This window comes from Ambystoma mexicanum, chromosome 7p, assembly GCF_040938575.1.
Source record: "Ambystoma mexicanum isolate Mex_15411 chromosome 7p, UKY_AmexF1_1, whole genome shotgun sequence".
In the NCBI taxonomy this organism is placed as follows: Eukaryota; Metazoa; Chordata; class Amphibia; order Caudata; family Ambystomatidae; genus Ambystoma; species Ambystoma mexicanum.
Genome location: NC_090939.1, coordinates 731,608,558 through 731,622,799, shown reverse-complemented (window position 1 = coordinate 731,622,799; position 14,242 = coordinate 731,608,558).

The following is a 14,242-nucleotide window of genomic DNA, read 5'->3' as shown; positions in this document are numbered from 1 at the left end:
CCACTGACGGATTCTCTTTGGTTCAACTGCGACCTTGACTTTCTCCGGTGGGACAAAACGGTCGATGGTGATGAGCAAGGGAGTCCTTGATTTCAAAGTGTCTTAGGCAATGGAGCGTTGCGGATGTGGTCGATGAAGTTACAGCGGTCCTCTGAACCTCAGTCAATGGTGGCGTTCGTCGATGGCCTGAACGTCCTGGTGCTTCACTTCAGAGTCCTCGGCAGTCCCAGTCTCCGGTCGGCAGCCTTTCGAGGACTGATTTCCAGGGAGCCTTGGTGAAGAGTAGCTGGTGCATGGTGTTGTCTCGTAGCTCGGAAAGAGGTCTCCTAGCCAGGTCCTCTCTTGGATCAGTTCTTGGAGACACAACTTTCGGATTGCGTCGAAAGAAAGCAGCAGCAAAGCCTTCTTCTTGCAGCTGGGCTTCAAGGTTATGCATCAAGTTTAGTCTTCAGCTTTTGAACAATTCCAGTAAGTGAGAGGTCCCTCAGGCAGCCAATCATTCAGTAGGGCATTTAGCAGGCAGGCAGCCAATCAGGCTCACAGTGCATTCAGGCCATTCTTCTCCATCCAGACACTCACAACAAGGAATGTGGATTGGGGCAAGCACCCAGTCATTAAGCACTCCACACTGCATTCATACCAGGTTTCGGCAGCGCTGTCTCATTCATTGTGTCACACACTAGAAACCAGACGCCCACATCATGGAATGTTTTTGGTCACACACTACATTCACCCAGGTCCCACCCCAAGGGAATACCCAAAATATACAGTCACTTTGAAGGCTCCAGCCAGTCTGGCCTGGACATCCCCACAATACATATATGGAACTTCCACCCAACAGCCAGTCAGGGGAACGAACAGCGTCAGGGCTTCCCAGGACTTTGGGAAAACAAGGTAACAGGCAACAGAAAGCAAGAGGCCGCAGGGGCCCGCTTGTCTCCTATCAGGAACAACTGGTTCCAATGGCAGGGCCTGGGTATCCCAAAATGGAGGATACTCAGAGCACCTGTCATAGTCAGCATGGAGCTGCCACCAGCCCATACCCTGCTCTGTGAGCCACATACAGGTTCCCAAAAACATACATTAGGGGTACAGGGCTGTACCCCCACCCGTGGGTGCCATTTTTAGATGTTTTTATTGGCATTTATACTGGCAGAGAACAGTTAAACATGGATGCATAGTAACATCCGGTATGTCGCAAAGTTTCCTGATAAACAGTACAAAACAATAACAAAAAACAAACAATAACTTGACCATCCCGCCTCCCACCACCGTGCGGGTACCTGCCGGCCCCGCTTCAGGCCTCGCTCCAGACACCATCTGGTTGTCCCTTAGAGTCACAGAGTCAGGGTTGTTATGGATGTAGCTTTTAAATCTGCTTCGGGTCGACAGTCCATGGCAAGGGATGCACTCAAGGGGGCTTGAAGTCCGTCAGAAAGATCATATCTCTCAGGAGGGCCTTCCAGGATTCCAGTGTTGTACTCACATCTTCGCCTCCTCGGTTGTTCCCCTCCTCCCAGGCTTTGGTTTCAGCGCTGGTCCATCTCTCCATTTCCCTGATCCATGGTTCATATCTGGGGCCTCCTGGAGATTTCCAGGCCATTGCTATTGTTCTCTTCGTTAGGATGCACGCCATGTCCATTAGTTTCACTATATGCTTAATTTTACTCAGTCTGGGGTATGTGCCCAGGAGGCACTCCTTCGGCGTCTACTCGTACCTTTCCAGTCCGGCTCCCCTGCAAGTCCTTTTGACAGCGGACCAGAGTTTCTTGGTTTTGGGGCAGGTCCAGAACATGTGGATTAGGTCTGCATGCTCGCTGGTGCACCATGGGCACACTGGTGGGGTTTTTCCGCTAAATGTGGATACCCTTTGTGGGGTCATGTAGGTCCTGTAGAGGACATTCAGCTGGATGAGCCTGAACCTGGCATTGCGGGACACTTCCTTCGGGTGCATCAGGGCCCTGTCCCACTCGCTCTCCGTGATGTTGGTCTCCAGGTCTGCTTCCCACCTTTCCTTCAGGAGTGCGCTCCTCGGGTTGCATCTGTCGTTCAGTTGGGCGTACAGTCTCGACGTGGGTTTCCAGCCATCGCTTAAGTTGTGCATCTCTTGCACAAGGGGATGGGTTTCCGGTTCCTCAGGCCATGTGCTCCAGGTCTTCTTGGCAACCTGTTTCACCCTTTGGTACCATAGAAGCCCTTCTTTCATCTGTAGTGAGTCAAATTCCCTGAAGCTTCCACCCTCGAACATGTCCCCCCCAGGTGTAGAGGCCAAAATTCTCCCATTTCCTCATTGCAGGTAAGTCGATGCGTGTCTTACAGACACCAGCGAGCAAGGGGATTTCAGGCATGTATGGTTGGCTCAGGCCGAGCGATGAGCGTGCCTTGTTCCAGACTTGTCTCCCCAGCCTCACCAGCATGGGCGGGTCGGGAGGCCCGACCTGTGAATTCCATACTACTTCTTTGGGATGCATTGGAGCTATCAGTTGGCGAAGGAGGCCTGTCTCAGCTGTTGGTTCGTCGGACAACCACTTAACAACGTGTGTCAGTTGTGCTGCGAGGTAGTATTTCTGGAATTCGGGCAGCTGGATTCCGCCCTCTTTGTGCGGGAGGGTGAGGGTGTGCAGCGAAAGCCTGTGTCTGGCCGGGCCCCACAGGAAGTCTCTGAGGAGAGATTCCAATTTTCTGAAGAAGGGGGGAGGTATATAGTACGTTATGTTGGTGAAATAGTACAGGAATCTCGGTAGTATTATCATTTTAGTGATAGCCGCTCTTCCCATCACAGAGAGTGGGAGTCGGGACCAAAATTTGGTGGATTTGCGTACCCCTCATATTGCTGCCTCCGTGTTGCTTTCGTGTGTGGAAGCGGGCGTGTGCGTGATGGTGAGTCCAAGATAGCGGAACGCTTCCGTCTGCCACTGGATCCCAATATCAGGTAGCTCTTCTGTTTCCTTCCCTTGAAGCCCGGCCAGAGGAAAGGAGCATGATTTTTGCCTGCTGAACTTTATCCCGGAGTATTTCGCGAAGTTGTCGAGGATGTATAATGCTGTTGGTGCATTCATTCGGGGGTTGCGCAGATATAGGAGGAAATCGTCTGCATACAGCGAAATAATGTTGTCCGTCTCACCCGTTCTGATCCCTGCGTCGAAGAGCTGCTTCCTGAAATAGATCGCTACTGGTTCCAGGCCAAGGACGTACAGCATTGGCGACAGTGGGCATCCCTGCCTTGTTCCTCTTCGGATGTCCCAGGATTCAGACACCACGCCCCCTCTCTTTACCCTCACCACTGGGGTGTTGTAGATCCATCGGATGAAGTGCTCGCCTAGTCCGAACTCCCTCAAAGTCTCAATCAGCCATTCCCAAAAATTTGAGTCAAACGCCTTTATGGTGTCCAGTGAGAGCACAGCCAGATCTTCCTTGCTCCCTGCGGTTTGTGCTATAACGTGCTGGAGCCTTCTCAGGTTGGCTATGGTGTTACGTCCCGGGACAAAGCCGTTCTGGTCCTCGTGTATTATAGACCCCATCACCCTAGACAGCCTTTTAGCCAGTATGGTTGTTAGGATTTTGTTGTCATAATTCAGCATTGCCAGGGGGCGGTATGAGTCGCACTCGTCGATGGGCTTGCCAGGTTTAAGCATTGGTATTATAAGTGTCTCTCTCATGCTGTCAGATAATATGCCGGTCTCATATGCCTCTAAGTATACTCCGTATAGCATCGGGGCAAAGAACTCCTCATAGGCTTTATAAAATTCTGGTGTGAGGCCGTCGGTTCCAGGGGTCTTGCATGTAGAGAGGGACCTAATTGCCTCCGAGATGTCCTCTGTCGTGATAGCTTCTCCCAGCATCTCTCGCTGCTCCGAGCTCAGTTTGGGGAGACCCACTTCAGCCAGGGTGTCGCAAATGTCTTCTATTGGGACCTGTTCATCGTGAGCATAAAGCTTGGCGTAGAAGTTTGAGAAGACATCGTTAATTGCCTGTTGTGTCCTCTGGGTTACTCCGTGTTCGTCCTTAATTTCCTTGAGGGCTTGCCTTGGTTGCTCTTTCCTGCACAGCCAGGCCAGTATCCTGCCCGGTTTGTCCTCCTCCTTGTGTGCCTTAACAGTGCGTGTGGAAAAGTCAAATTTGGATAGCCTGTCCCAGGCGAGTCTGCATTCGTCCCTGATTTCTGCCAGTTTGGGTTCCCTCTCGCTGGGTGGGGTCGGGCTGTTTTCCAGTCGCCTGATCTCCTCTTCCTTAGCCTCAAGTTCCCTTTTCAGTTGCTTCCTGATTCCACCAGCTTCTGCTATCACCTCGCCTCTGGTTACTACCTTCATTGCCTCCCAAATCGTGCTCCACTTCTCGACTGACCCCGTGTTGATTCTTACGTATTCCTCCAGTTTTTCTCCTAGGGTGTCCCTGAAGGAAGGATCCAACAGGGTCTCCGTGGGCATACACCACATCGGGATGGGGGGCCTGGGGCCTTTCAGACTTAATTGCATAAGCAGAGGAGAGTGGTCCGAGATCGACCTGCCCAGGTAATCCGCGGAGTGCACCTGTGGGATAAGTTCGCCGTTGATGAAAAAGTAGTCTATCCTGGTGTGGAGGCCATGTGGAGATGAGAAGAATGAGTAGGATCTATTGGCTGGATGAAGGTCTCTCCAGATGTCGACCAGCTCCAAGTCTTCCACTGCTTTGCGAAGTGCCCTTGAGACAGAGTTGTTGGTGGTTTGTGGCGTCCTAGACCTGCCCATCTCCTCGTTCATAACACAATTAAAGTCTCCCCCCCCATAGGAAGGTGTCGTCTCTGTGGTGCACAATTCTAGTGCATAGTTGTTTCAAGTGGGAGGGTACCCCGTGCTGAGGAAAGTATGAGTTTACAATACATATCCGTGTGTTCTCTATCATGCCCCACACCACTACATATCTTCCGTCCTTATCCACTTCTGTTCCCATTTGGTAAAATGGTGTGTCTGGGCTCACCCATGTATATACACTCCGTGCATATTTGGAGTAAGATTCGCCACTGCCCTGCCCCCCCAGTGGTCTGCCAGTTTGTGTGTGGCTTCTGCCAGAAGGTGTGTCTCCTGGGGTAGTGCAATTGAGACCTTCTTGCGCCTCAGGTAGGAGTGGACACGGTTCCTCCTTATGTAGTATCCCATCCCCCTGACATTCCATGTGATTATGTTAAGTTGTGGTGCCATCGCTTGAATGCAGTTCCTGTCGTAGGCGGCCCCTCGCCTCTCCAACACATGATCTTGTGTCACTGGGCATTGTTTCTTGCTCTAGTTCTGTGAGTCGGCCAGATGCATCTCTCGGTGTCAGGTGCTCGTTGGTTACTTGGGTTGTTCCGAGTGGCGGGACGGTCTCAACGGTAACACATAAAAAATAACTATAACTGGTGCTCCCAGCTCCTGCCGGTGAAGTGCAGTGCTCAGGTGCTCTCGCGCTATCTGGCCCCATCCGGGTTTTCGGCGCGAGCAGGGTCGTGCTGGCAACGGGCCTGCACTGATCTTTCGGGGGTTGTCGTTGCGTGCTCATGTGTGGGAGGCCCGGCGGGCCCCGTAATCATTTGGCGTTCTCGTGTCATGCTGGTGTCCAGCGTGCTCGTTGTATCGTTCTAGGGTGAGGTTCAATATGCGCATCAGGAGAAAGAGGCTCTGGCGCCAGGCTATCATGCTTTGCGAGCTGCAACGCGGTCTTCGAGGATGGGCTCTTCAGGGACCTCGGCCAAATTGTTGTGTTCCATCCACATAGCGGCCGCGTCCGGGGTTTCAAGGAATATCGCTCTCCCTTTGTAGATTACCTTTAGTCTGGATGGGTACAGCAGCATGTACTTCAGGTTTAATTGCCTTAGTCTGGCCTTAATTGGGACAAAGGAGTTCCTTGCCCTCTGTACCGATTGTGTATAGTCTGGGTAGATGGTAATTTTGGAGTTGTTTCTGTCAATCGCCCCACCCGCCCTCGAGAATCTCAGGATCACTTCCCTGTCTCGGAAGTTGAGGACCTTCGCTATGATGGGTCGGGGATAAGAGCCTGGGGGAGGCTTCTTCTGGAGAGATCTGTGGGCCCTCTCTATGGCAAAGCCCTGTGACAGCTTCTCCGCCCCAATCTCCTGCTGGATTAGGGATTCCACATATGCAGTTGGGTGGGAAGTCTCTGTCCCCTCAGGGACACCAAGGATCCTGATGTTGTTGCGCCTGGCACGTCCATCCACCTCCTCCGACCTTGCCTCCAGGATGCCCACCTTCCTCCTGAGATCTGCCACCTCGGCTTTAAGGTCTTTCGTGTCTTCCATCGTGTCTTTCTGGGTGGATTCTATATTGGTGACACGCTCTGTCAGGTTGCGAGCGTCTTGACGGATGAGCTGGATGTCGGCCTTTACCTCTCCTATCTTAGTGTCTATGAACTCCTTTAGGGCCGCTATTGCTTCCAGTACTTGGCTGTTTGTAGGGCTCTCTCCCTGGGTGTCCTGTGGCGCCACCCCCTTTGGGGTGGATTGGGCGTCTGAGTGGGCCTTGGTCGTGAGGAAGGGGTCCATTGTGGCTGTTTTGGGCTTGCTTCTCAGGGTGGACATTGTGGTGCTGTTTGCTCGGCTGTTACGCCTCTTCGAACTGGGTTGCTGCATGGGCCCCTCCCGGAGCTCGATGGTGCCAGAGACAGGGCCGTGTCCTGCCCAGGTTTGTGGGGCATGATGTGGCCCCCAGGAGGGCCTCGCCCTGGGACCTGTCCGCCCCGGAGGTGGAGAACCCACGTTCGTGGTGGGCTAGGGGTGGTGTCCCAGTATGGCCGGATAGGCAGGGCGCCGCGCTCGAGGCCACCCCGTTGGTTGTGGAAGCTAGTGGTGGAGGGCGCTCAGTGCCTGTGGCCCCATTGTGCCAGTCGGTCGTGGGCCTTCAGGATGGGGGAGGCAGCGGCCCAGGTCCAGGCCGTCTGGGCCCAGAAGGTTGGGCCAGCCCCAGGTGGGCCCGCGGTTTAGCAGGTTGTCGTGATTCTTAATGGGGGCTCTGCGCCGTCTCAGGGTTGCGTCTCACCGTGTTTAGTCGGGAGAAGATCCACAGAGGCAGCCGCCGACCAAGGCCACCGCCGGCAGGTCCTTCTTCAGCGCGTATCACAGGCCCCAGGTCTCATCCGCCTCTCCGGATGACCTCCGCCATGGGCTCCGCAGAGGAGGTCCCACCCGCTGCTGCGCGGCCTGGATGGCCCGGGTTGCATGGTGCTGGTGGTGTTAGGGGCCTCTCCACCAGGGCCGCCCGCATGTAGGCCGCTGGCTCGCGCCGGTCTCCAGCGGGCGCGCAGTGCTCGGCGTTGTGGTCCTCAGGCAGCCGCCAGCGGGGGCTCCAAGAGGTCTGCGCCGGGTCTCGCCTCCTCCGGTCCTCCGGACTCCTCCAGGCGGCAGCAGAGGAAGGGCAGCGGCCAACCGCTGCTGCTGTTGCTGCTCCGCCTTCGCCGCTCAGGTCCCCGGTGTTAGTGCGCTGCGGCCGCCATCTTGCGCGTCTCACCCAAGGTCAGGGGGGACACCGGGCCAGGCCTCTTGCTCGGTCCCCGCTGTCCGATTTTTGTCGGGCGAAGCTGCAAAGGAGGGGGATTCGTCCCAGCTTCGGCTGGATCAGCTTGATTTTCGGTGCTGCTAGTGATTGGGCTCACTATTCAGGATCAGATTACGGGCTCGGCCGGAGCTCGGGATTTCAGCCTCCTCACTCCATGAGCACCAAGCCACGCCCCCCCGTGGGTGCCATAAGGGTATCCCAAGGGTCTGTTCACCAAAACCAAATAGAAGAAGAGCTGCACTGCCAGGAATCCCACATGGACTCCTGTGCAGAAAATAACACAGAACACACATAATAAACGGACTACAGGACAACGACATGGAGGCCCTGTCCCTCCAATACATTTCCAGCATCACAGTCGCCCCCCCGCCCCCCAGACTGAGGTTAGGGTGGTCTAATCTCCCACAACATTGACAGCCTCATCCAGACATTCAACATACCCTCTGAAAAGGCCATCCGCATTATCATGACTCTTCCCTGGCCTATACTCAATGGTGAAGTCTAGACCTTGCAGGCTAATGGACCACCTGAGCAGTTTTGGGTTTTCACCCTTCATCTGCCTAAGCCCTTTTAAGGGCTTATGGTCTGTTTGGACCTTGAAGCTAGACCCCGTAAGGTAGGGCCTAAAACACCTAAGGCTCCAAACTATGCTAAAACATTTCTTTTCAACAGTAGCCCACCTAAGTTCTCTACCCTTGAGTTGCCTACTGATGAATATGATAGGATTTTCTCTCCCTTTGTCATCTAACTGGGACAAGACAGCTCCAATTCCGTTGTCACAGACATCAGTCTGAACAATAACGGGTTTGCTGTAGTCAGGCGCACGCAACACAGGTGCCCTACACAGATTTTCCTTCAAGCCAATTAAGGCCCTCTGACAGTCTTCCGCCCAATTAACCTTCCTCAGTTGTTTGAGCGAAGTCAAAGCTGTCAGAGGGGCAGCTATGGTTCCATAATCAGCAATGAAATTGCAGTAATACCCAGTGAAGCCCAAAAAGGCTCTCACCTGTGTTTGAGTAGTGGGAGTCTCCCAGTCATATACATCCTGTACATTACTGGAGAGAGGTTGGATTCGACCTCTCCTACCTCATGACCAAGATATATGACTTTCCCCTGAGCTATCTGGCACTTGGTGGCCTTGATAGTGAGGTTAGCCCTTTTCAAGGCCCACAACACTTTATCCAAATGAGCCAAATGCTCTTCCAAGGTGGAACTGTAGACAGCAATGTCGTCTAAGTAGGCCACAGAAAAGGCCTCCAGCCACTGAGCGCATGATGGACTAATCTTTGGAAGGTGGTAGTTGCATTCTTCATCCCAAAAAGCATGACTCTAATTTGGTAGAGTCCCTTAGGTGTTGAGAATGCAGTCTTTTCCTTGGCATGGTCCATAAGATCTATTTGCCAATAGCCTGAGGTAAGGTCAAAGGTGCTCACAAATTTGGCAGCACCTATGGTGTTCACGAGTTCATCAGCCTGGGCAATGGGTGCGTGTCAGTTTTGGTGATGGCATTGACCCCTCTGTAGTCCACACAGAACCACCAATCATTGGTACCTTCCTGGGAACTTGCTTTGGGAACAAGGACCACTGGACTGGACCAGGGACTGGTTGAGGGTTCAATGAAACCAAGATCCAACATCTTAGCTATCTCAGCCTGGATGTGGTTCTTAACCGCGTTTGACATTCGGTAGCACATGCTTTTGACAGGTACACTGCCACCCGTGTAAATTTTGTGCCTGCACCACAGGTGAGGCCTGGTGTCAGTGAGAACAGAGGGGCATAATTCCGCAGCAAGCCCTGCAGGCCCTCTGCCGCTTGGTGTCAGATCTGGAGAGAGATGCACTCCTTCCACTGAGACATCCTGAGGGTTGCTATGCAGCAAATCAGGAAAGGGCTCACTCTCATCCTCTTCTTGCTCTGAAGCTAGCAATAGACATGAGATTACTGCTCACCTATGGAAAATCTTGAGCTTGTTGATGTGGAATACCTGAGGGGCTACCCCAGGGACTCCCATGTCAACCAGATAATTGACTTTGCCCATCTTGGAGATTATCCTGAAGGGTCCAGTCCACTTATCTGCCAAAGTTCTAGGCTTGGTAGGCTCCATCACCAGGATCTCCTGTCCTGGAGTCCAATCGTCTTGTGATGCTTTAAGGTCATGCCATTATTTGTTCAATTCCTGGCTGGCCTTGAGATTCGCTGTCGCCTGGCCCATCATCTGTGTCATCCTCCAAATGAGGCCAAACACATAGTCCCCCACTTGCTTGGCAGGACCTGGATGGTGGCTTCCAAACCTTCTCTGATCAAGGCACGGGCCCCCCTCACGGGATATCCAAAGAGGAGCTCAAAGGGGTAAAACCAACACCCTCTTGAGGTACCGCTCTGTAAGCGAACAGCAGGCATGGCAGGAGGAGATCCCATTTCCTCCTGAGGGGCTCTTCTAAAGCACCCAGCATGCCCTTGAGCGTTTTATTAAATCTCTCAACCAGAACATTGGTCTAGGAATGGTAGGAGGTGAACAACTTGTAGGTTACTCCGCACTCTGTCCACATCGCTTTCATGTAACTCGACATGAAGTTAGATCTGTGTGTCGGTAATGGGTCAAAGGGGTATAGCCTCAGGTACCTGGTGGCATGATCAACCAAGACCAGGATGAACTGATATCCACCTGAAGTGGGACGGTCATGGGGACTGGCAATGTTGATGCCAACCCCACTCAAATGGTGGTCCAACCACTCGCAACAACTGCAATGGGGCAATGGCACTGCCTACAGTCTTGCCAGACAACTGACAAGTGGGGCTGGTCCTGCAGTGGGACTCCACTTCTACTCCCATCCGGGGCCAGTAGAAATGTGAAGAGAGCCTCTGCTTAGTCTTCTTGGTCCCAAGATGACAAGCTAAGGGCACCTTATGCACCAGCTGCAGTAGGAAGGGCCTGTAAACCTGGGTTTCCACCAACCTCTTGAGGGCACCAGATTCAGGCTTTGTGGGCTCACCACAAAGGAGCTCATTCTCCCAATAAATCTTGAAAGACCTAGGCCCTTCACCTTGTGACAGGGCCAGGGCCTGTTTACTCAGACCCTCGAGAGAGTGGCACTCTCTCTGAGCCTTCCAAAAGTCACCCCTAGAGGCCCCCGCGCTTAGCCAGCAGGCATTGAAGATCAGGGTGATCCTCTGGGTTGAGCACCTCTCCCGCAGGAGGATCTTCTGGCTCTTCAACCTCAGAGTTGAGTCTCGGATTACCACTGGACCCAGCCCGTCCGGAGCCTGAATCCCAGTGGGTTCTGGTGAAGCAGCAGGAAGAGAAGGAGCCCCCTTGACAGAGTTGGCCTTCTTGCTCTTCCTTCTTGCCTTGGGTCTCCCCTTTGGCTTGGGTATCTGACTCACAGTCAGACCCGGTGCGACCTGTGACCTAGTGATTGCAGCAGCAGTCAGGGGTAGACCATCAGAGATTAACCCCAACTCCACTAGATCATTACCTAACAAAATGTTAGCAGGTACACTGTCCTGGTCCAGGAAGCTTTGCTGTCTTGTCCGCAATCGTGATGGTGACTAGGGCTACAGGAGATAATTTGGGAGACCCACCAGCTAACCTGGTAGTTCTCAGAGGAGCACCTACATAGTCCTCTGGCATGAGCAGGGTCATGTCCACCACTGTCATACCTGCCCCAGTGCCTCTCAAACCAGTAGAAGGCTGGCCATTCAGGAGGACACTTCTCAAAACTCTGCTGGTGTTTTGTTGGATTGTAGCCAGTTCTTCTGCGTACTGGTCCCAGGCCCCAAGGGACACCAGGGAAATCTCTGCTGGAGCACCGAATGTGATTCCTGCAGGGAAGGAAAGTGGCCTCCACCTCAGGCATGAAGCAAGATTAGGTCAGACTGACAGCCTGGACTCCAAGTGCCCTACCTTCACACTTGGGGTCACAATTCCTTGTGGTCCAGAGCCGCACAGTCCCAACAAGTGCCAGGAAAGCGGGTACAGTACTGGAGCCACTGGGAGCCTGCTTTACAGCAGGAGGACCACTACTCATACTCCAACCCACATAGCATTTATCCCAACTAGATATTTGGGTTTTAGGAGAGGAAGATTTAGATTTACCTGACTGTGACAGCTTTTGGGACTCCTCATACTTCTGAGAGGCTCCCTTTTCTTTGTCCTTGTCCTTCCCACTGGCTTCCTTAGGGGACACCCGGTGGGAGACCCACTTGTCAGCCAGCCTGGCCAGCTTAAAGGGATCTAAAATGTTCTGGTCAGTAGCATACGGATGCAGCTCTGGTGAACAGGCTTCCGAAAAATGCTCAACAAACAAAAGGTGGGACAATTCAACACATGTTTTTACCTTGTATCCATCAATCCATTCCATCATGTTCATATGTGCAGCACTCACCCAGTCAATCCAAGTCACATCCTCTCTTTTCCTATATTCCCAGAACCTTTTAATGTTTTGGGTAGGTCTTGACAAACTTGGCAATCAAAGCATACTTCGTACACTCATACTGACCCCTTTCTTCTGCACTCAGTTTCAAAATACAGTCATAACCAGTCTGAGGCACTCTACTTAATAAACATTTAGCCCAATCTCTTTTATCAACATCAGGGATTCCACAAGCCATTTCAAATGCTTCAATCAATTGGAGGATATCGCAACCCTCCACATACATTCTCAACAGGTTTGGCTGAAGTCTGCACTCTAGCTTTCTCTAGCTGGATTCTCTGACATTCAGTGTCCTTGTCTTTGAGTTCAAGATCCCTATTTTTGAGTATAAATTGCTGTGCCAACTCCTCTTTCTTAAGTTCAGCTTCAGTTTCCAACTTTTTATATTCAAAGGCCAATTTCATCCTCAATAATTCAAGTTCCAAGGAATTCCCTGAAGAAACAGTGCTGGGTTTCAGAAAAGAGGCAGCAGGAGTGGTGGCACTCCCAGAACCAGATTCAAAAACAACCCCAGAGGTAGGGTCCTCAATGGTTCCATCCCCCCTTCATTAAGAGTGTCACAATCAGTCTGGTAGTCCACCAGGGCAGCTATCAGCTCAGCCCTGGACTTACCTTCAAAGTTTAACTCCCTGGCTTCACAAGCACTTGGAGAGCCTCTAAGCTCATCCTAGTCAATTTACCATTTGCAATATATTCCATTGCTTGTAATGTAGTTATCTAGTACACACTAAACCTCAATTTCAACAAAGTATGAATATTTTGTAAGTGGCAAGGTTACATACTGATTCTTAAAACCATAAGCATCCCAAAGCTGCCACCAGTGTAAAGACTGGAGGGGGATTATCTGTATGCCTGCCCAATAGATGGCAGAGTAGAAGCACAGAGCACCACAGCCAAGATTCTCTATTGTTTTTAGCAATGGACGAGCAATCAAGGCTTAGCTCTCAGGAGGTGATGCAAGCTGGTTCTTAAGTACAGTGTAGTCGCCAAGCCTCCACAAAGGAATGTCCACACACTATGTTAGTGATAACACAGTTCTTTATATAAATAAGGTTCAGAATATATACATACACAATAACACACTTTGTGCTCGGGCAATACTAATATGTAAATATGTACAATATCTATGTGGTACCACAGTTGACTCTTGACTCCTTTAAAATGCATCAACTGCTGACAGTTGTAAATGACATACAAGTCTAATAACAATGTGAACCAACACTCGACATGGGAGGAAAACAAGTTGGGTTAAACAACTGGCAGAATACTTTGTCCCTACCCAAGACACCGTTCTGTGTGAGTATCCCCCCATCTGGGCAACCTGTAAATAAAGTGTATCAACAAGCCAAGTCCACATATTGATTAAGATAGTCTTGGTTCCTTCTAAAAAGGTTCTACCACCCCAATGTACCTGGTTTAGCAGAGTTCGACGTTGGGTCATCGACGGATCCTTCTTGAGTGAACTCCCGTTAGCCACGGATCGTCAAGATTCCTGGAAGAAAAGGTCAACAATGTCGTTGAGGCAGCAGCTTCTGTCCCTGCGGTGCTCGCCGACGATCGGTCGTGTACATTCTGTGAAGATGAGGCAATAGTGGCACCTCGATGATGAGAGTTCATTGCTGCAAAGAGTCAATGAAGAACGTCGGCGCGGCAAGGGCGTCGGGTCATCGACGGTTGGCGTCACCAATTGGAACTCGACCACAGCTGGCTTTCGGATCTTCATTATTGTCTTTGTGGACATCAGGTGGCGGGAAACCCACCAACGGATTCTCTTCAGTTCAACGGCGACCTTGACTTTCGCTGGCGGGACAAAGCGGTCGACGGTAATGAGCAAGGGAGTATTTGATTTCAAAGTGTCTTAGGCAATGGAGCATTGCGGCTCCGGTCAATGAGGTTACAGAGGTCCTCCGAACCTCAGTCGACGGTGGTGGTCGCCGATGGCCTCAACGTCCTGGCACTTCACTTCAGAGTCCTTGGCGGTCCCTGTCTCTGGTCGGCAGCCTTTCGAGGACTGACTTCCAGGGAGCCTTGGTGAAAGTTAGCTGGTGCACGATGTTCCCTTGTAGCTCAGAAAGAGGTCTCCTAGCCAGGTCCTCTCCTGAATCTGTTCTTGGAGACACAGCTTTAGGATTGCATCGAAGGAAAGCAGCAGCAAAGCCTTCTTCTTCCAGCTGGGCTTCAAGGTTAAGCATCAAGTTTCGACTTCAGCTTCTGAACAATTCCAGTAAGTGAGAGGGCCCCAGATGTACTGTTCTGTCTCTCATTCATACTGCTGAGCCAGGCTCA